We start from the raw sequence: 5,000 nt of genomic DNA, 5'->3' as shown, positions 1-5,000 counted from the left end.
TACAGCAGATATTGGGAGGGGTCCATGTGGATACAGAGGATGGAGCAACTGGCATGCAAGCTATCTGCCGAGCCTTTTTTGTGCTGGTTCTCGTGTCACTTCTAGACCTTCCTTGGCAGATGCATTCAGGAGAGGCCCCCTACCTGCGACACAGTGAAAGTACAGTCTTTTGCTGCCCTGTGCAAGCCAGGGGACTGAAGGAACAGCTTTCTGCCACAACAGCAGAGAGCAGAGGAAGGGCGCCCAGGAGAACCGTCAGAGGGTGGTGAGGCCACTGTCCTCTCGGCCCCGATCGGCCAAGACCTCTCTATATGGGCAGAAGGGACCCATTCTGCCGTCCTCTGAGACTTAGGGCCACATGCCCAGAAGGCCCACCACCCAAATCTTTGCCATATGGCTTAGACTAACTACCGGACCACTTGTGCGGCTATTTATTCCTCTGGAGCCTGTCAAAATGGCCTGCCGAAATTGGCTCCCAGGAGGCCTCTGCAACTCGATTTGCATAGAGACAGCCCCTGCCCAGGCATGCTTCCAAACAGGAGACTGTTAACAGTTTCAATTTGGAGCTGGCCGAAGCCAGTGCAACCTAGTGAAGGTGAGGCTCTGCTGCCTGGCCGCTTGCTAGGTTTATTAGCACAGATCTGTCCCTGGCACTTAGTCCGAGCTTGGCACGGAGGGGATATGGCATTTAAGGAACTTGGGCCAGACCATAGAGATTCTGACTTTTGAATGCATTTTCAAGGGTCATGGGAGGGCCAAAAGAGAACGGTGCAGAGCGGCATAAAGTAAGGGGCGGAGGAGACAGTGTGTGTGGCTAAAGTGTTAAGTTTATAGTAGAAACACGTTTGCTCAGGAGTAGTCGTGGCCGAGTGGTTAAGGCGATGGACTAGAAATCCATTGGGGTTTCCCCGCGCAGGTTCAAATCCTCTCGACTACGGCGCAGCGCCCGCTTTTATTATTTACTCTTTTCTGGTTTGGAAAACAATTTTAAAATAGCAGTATAATACAATTACTAAAGGAGGCTGTGGCGCACTTGAGCTATTCAAGCAAGATCCTAGGAGTAAAAGCGGCTTCATCCTTTTGAACAACGCAGAGAAACTGGTACGTTTTGACAGTTTTGGTTTTGCAATTTCAAACGTATATGTACATTTAAAAGAAACTTGTGAGGAGAAAGAACGGTGCATGATGAGAGAAAAGGGTGGAAAGTACAGGACAAGATCTAGAGGCAAGGCGGTAGAGAGTAAGGACTCTATTGTGTAAGCACAGCACGATCTTTCGAGTGAGAGTTTTACTCTCATGGGTAGTCGTGGCCGAGTGGTTAAGGCGATGGACTCGAAATCCATTGGGGTCTCCCCGCGCAGGTTCGAACCCTGCCGACTACGTCTCGGTTTGAACTGAGCTGCAATTTTGCAATTTGCTCGGAAATGTCCCCAAAACAAGATGTAAACAAGCATGTTGATTATAGGATGGACGATAAAGCAGACATTGGGAAGACTCCCATCCAGGACTCTCTGACTGTTAGGGGTGGGGGCCACGATTATATTTCCACCCTGACACTAGTTGCCGCTAGAGCCATCGACGCCTGGCATCGCCTCCGTCTGTAAGAAGCCCATCCTGCGCTTTTCCTTGCCTGCATCTTTACAGCAGATATTGGGAGGGGTCCATGTGGATACAGAGGATGGAGCAACTGGCACGCAAGCTATCTGCCGAGCCTTTTTTGTGTGTCAGCACAAGGGTTCTCGTGTCACTTCTAGACCTTCCTTGGCAGATGCATTCAGGAGAGGCCCCCTACCTGCGACCCAGTGAAAGTACAGTCTTTTGCTGCCCTGTGCAAGCCAGGGGACTGAAGGCACAGCTTTCTGCCACAACAGCAGAGAGCAGAGGAAGGGCGCCCAGGAGGACCGTCAGAGGGTGGTGAGGCCCCTGTCCTCTCGGCCCCGATCGGCCAAGACCTCTCTATTTGGGCAGAAGGGACCCATTCTGCGGTCCTCTGAGGCTTAGGGCCACATGCCCAGAAGGCCCACCACCCAAATCTTTGCCATATGGCTTAGACTAACTACCGGACCACTCGTGCGGCCATTTATTCCTCTGGAGCCTGTCAAAATGGCTTGCCGAAATTGGCTCCCAGGAGGCATCTGCAACTCGATTTGCATAGAGACAGCCCCTGCCCAGGCATGCTTCCAAACAGGACACTGTTAACAGTTTCAATTTGGAGCTGGCAGAAGCCAGTGCAACCTAGTGAAGGTGAGGCTCTGCTGCCTGGCCGCTTGCTAGGTTTATTAGCACAGATCTGTCCCTGGCACTTAGTCCGAGCTTGGCAGGGAGGGGATATGGCATTTAGGGAACTTGGGCCAGACCATAGAGATTCTGACTTTTGAATGCATTTTCAAGGGTCATGGGAGGGCCAAAAGGGAACGGTGCAGAGCGGCATAAAGTAAGGGGCGGAGGAGACATTGTGTGTGGCTAAAGTGTTAAGTTTATAGTAGAAACAGGTTTGCTCAGGAGTAGTCGTGGCCGAGTGGTTAAGGCGATGGACTAGAAATCCATTGGGGTTTCCCCGCGCAGGTTCAAATCCTGCCGACTACGGTGCAGAGCTTGCTTTTATTATTTACTCTTTTCTGGTGTGGAAAACAATCTTAAAATAGCAGTATAATACAATTACTAAAGGAGGCTGCGGCGCACTTGAGCTATTCAAGCAAGATCCTAGGAGTAAAAGCGGCTTCATCCTTTTGAACAACGCAGAGAAACTGGTACGTTTTGACAGTTTTCGTTTTGCAATTTCAAACGTATATGTACATTTAAAAGAAACTTGTGAGGAGAAAGAACGGTGCATGATGAGAGAAAAGGGTGGAAAGTACAGGACAAGATCTAGAGGCAAGGCGGTAGAGACTAAGGACTCTTCTGTGTAAGCGCAGCACGATCTTTCGAGTGAGAGTTTTACTCTCATGGGTAGTCGTGGCCGAGTGGGTAAGGCGATGGACTCGAAATCCATTGGGGTCTCCCCGCGCAGGTTCAAACCCTGCCGATTACGTCTCGGTTTGAACTGAGCTGCAATTTTGCAATTTGCTCGGAAATGTCCCCAAAACAAGATGTAAACATGCATGTTGATTATAGGATGGACGATAAAGCAGACATTGGGAAGACTCCCATCCAGGACTCTCTGACTGTTAGGGGTGGGGGCCACGATTATATTTCCACCCTGACACTAGTTGCCGCTAGAGCCATCGACGCCTGGCATCGCCTCCGTCTGTAAGAAGCCCATCCTGCGCTTTTCCTTGCCTGCATCTTTACAGCAGATATTGGGAGGGGTCCATGTGGATACAGAGGATGGAGCAACTGGCACGCAAGCTATCTGCCGAGCCTTTTTTGTGTGTCAGCACAAGGGTTCTCGTGTCACTTCTAGACCTCCCTTGGCAGATGCATTCAGGAGAGGCCCCCTACCTGCGACCCAGTGAAAGTACAGTCTTTTGCTGCCCTGTGCAAGCCAGGGGACTGAAGGCACAGCTTTCTGCCACAACAGCAGAGAGCAGAGGAAGGGCGCCCAGGAGGACCGTCAGAGGGTGGTGAGGCCCCTGTCCTCTCGGCCCCGATCGGCCAAGACCTCTCTATTTGGGCAGAAGGGACCCATTCTGCGGTCCTCTGAGGCTTAGGGCCACATGCCCAGAAGGCCCACCACCCAAATCTTTGCCATATGGCTTAGACTAACTACCGGACCACTCGTGCGGCCATTTATTCCTCTGGAGCCTGTCAAAATGGCTTGCCGAAATTGGCTCCCAGGAGGCCTCTGCAACTCGATTTGCATAGAGACAGCCCCTGCCCAGGCATGCTTCCAAACAGGACACTGTTAACAGTTTCAATTTGGAGCTGGCAGAAGCCAGTGCAACCTAGTGAAGGTGAGGCTCTGCTGCCTGGCCGCTTGCTAGGTTTATTAGCACAGATCTGTCCCTGGCACTTAGTCCGAGCTTGGCAGGGAGGGGATATGGCATTTAGGGAACTTGGGCCAGACCATAGAGATTCTGACTTTTGAATGCATTTTCAAGGGTCATGGGAGGGCCAAAAGAGAACGGTGCAGAGCGGCATAAAGTAAGGGGCGGAGGAGACAGTGTGTGTGGCTAAAGTGTTAAGTTTATAGTAGAAACATGTTTGCTCAGGAGTAGTCGTGGCCGAGTGGTTAAGGCGATGGACTAGAAATCCATTGGGGTTTCCCCGCGCAGGTTCAAATCCTCTCGACTACGGCGCAGCGCCCGCTTTTATTATTTACTCTTTTCTGGTTTGGAAAACAATTTTAAAATAGCAGTATAATACAATTACTAAAGGAGGCTGTGGCGCACTTGAGCTATTCAAGCAAGATCCTAGGAGTAAAAGCGGCTTCATCCTTTTGAACAACGCAGAGAAACTGGTACGTTTTGACAGTTTTGGTTTTGCAATCTCAAACGTATATGTACATTTAAAAGAAACTTGTGAGGAGAAAGAACGGTGCATGATGAGAGAAAAGGGTGGAAAGTACAGGACAAGATCTAGAGGCAAGGCGGTAGAGAGTAAGGACTCTATTGTGTAAGCACAGCACGATCTTTCGAGTGAGAGTTTTACTCTCATGGGTAGTCGTGGCCGAGTGGTTAAGGCGATGGACTCGAAATCCATTGGGGTCTCCCCGCGCAGGTTCGAACCCTGCCGACTACGTCTCGGTTTGAACTGAGCTGCAATTTTGCAATTTGCTCGGAAATGTCCCCAAAACAAGATGTAAACAAGCATGTTGATTATAGGATGGACGATAAAGCAGACATTGGGAAGACTCCCATCCAGGACTCTCTGACTGTTAGGGGTGGGGGCCACGATTATATTTCCACCATGACACTAGTTGCCGCTAGAGCCATCGACGCCTGGCATCGCCTCCGTCTGTAAGAAGCCCATCCTGCGCTTTTCCTTGCCTGCATCTTTACAGCAGATATTGGGAGGGGTCCATGTGGATACAGAGGATGGAGCAACTGGCACGCAAGCTA

The 5,000-nt window shown here is 50.6% G+C and overlaps 4 non-coding genes across 4 annotated transcripts; all 4 read left to right on the top strand.

Moving 5' to 3' along the window:
• The first annotated feature begins 1,300 nt into the window (after nucleotides 1-1,300).
• Nucleotides 1,301-1,382, top strand: TRNAS-CGA (transfer RNA serine (anticodon CGA)). Its single transcript has one exon. It is a non-coding gene; the product is annotated as a tRNA-Ser (tRNA).
• A 1,122-nt stretch (nucleotides 1,383-2,504) lies between these two features.
• On the top strand, nucleotides 2,505-2,586 carry TRNAS-AGA (transfer RNA serine (anticodon AGA)). Its single transcript has one exon. It is a non-coding gene; the product is annotated as a tRNA-Ser (tRNA).
• Nucleotides 2,587-2,949: 363 nt separating this feature from the next.
• TRNAS-CGA (transfer RNA serine (anticodon CGA)) lies at nucleotides 2,950-3,031 on the top strand. The gene has a single exon. It is a non-coding gene; the product is annotated as a tRNA-Ser (tRNA).
• A 1,567-nt stretch (nucleotides 3,032-4,598) lies between these two features.
• Nucleotides 4,599-4,680, top strand: TRNAS-CGA (transfer RNA serine (anticodon CGA)). Its single transcript has one exon. It is a non-coding gene; the product is annotated as a tRNA-Ser (tRNA).
• Nucleotides 4,681-5,000: the final 320 nt, after the last annotated feature.

This window comes from Ambystoma mexicanum, chromosome 3q (genome assembly GCF_040938575.1).
Source record: "Ambystoma mexicanum isolate Mex_15411 chromosome 3q, UKY_AmexF1_1, whole genome shotgun sequence".
Taxonomy (NCBI): Eukaryota; Metazoa; Chordata; class Amphibia; order Caudata; family Ambystomatidae; genus Ambystoma; species Ambystoma mexicanum.
Note: the sequence above shows the minus strand (reverse complement) of the source record. Positions and strands in the feature narration are given on the sequence as shown.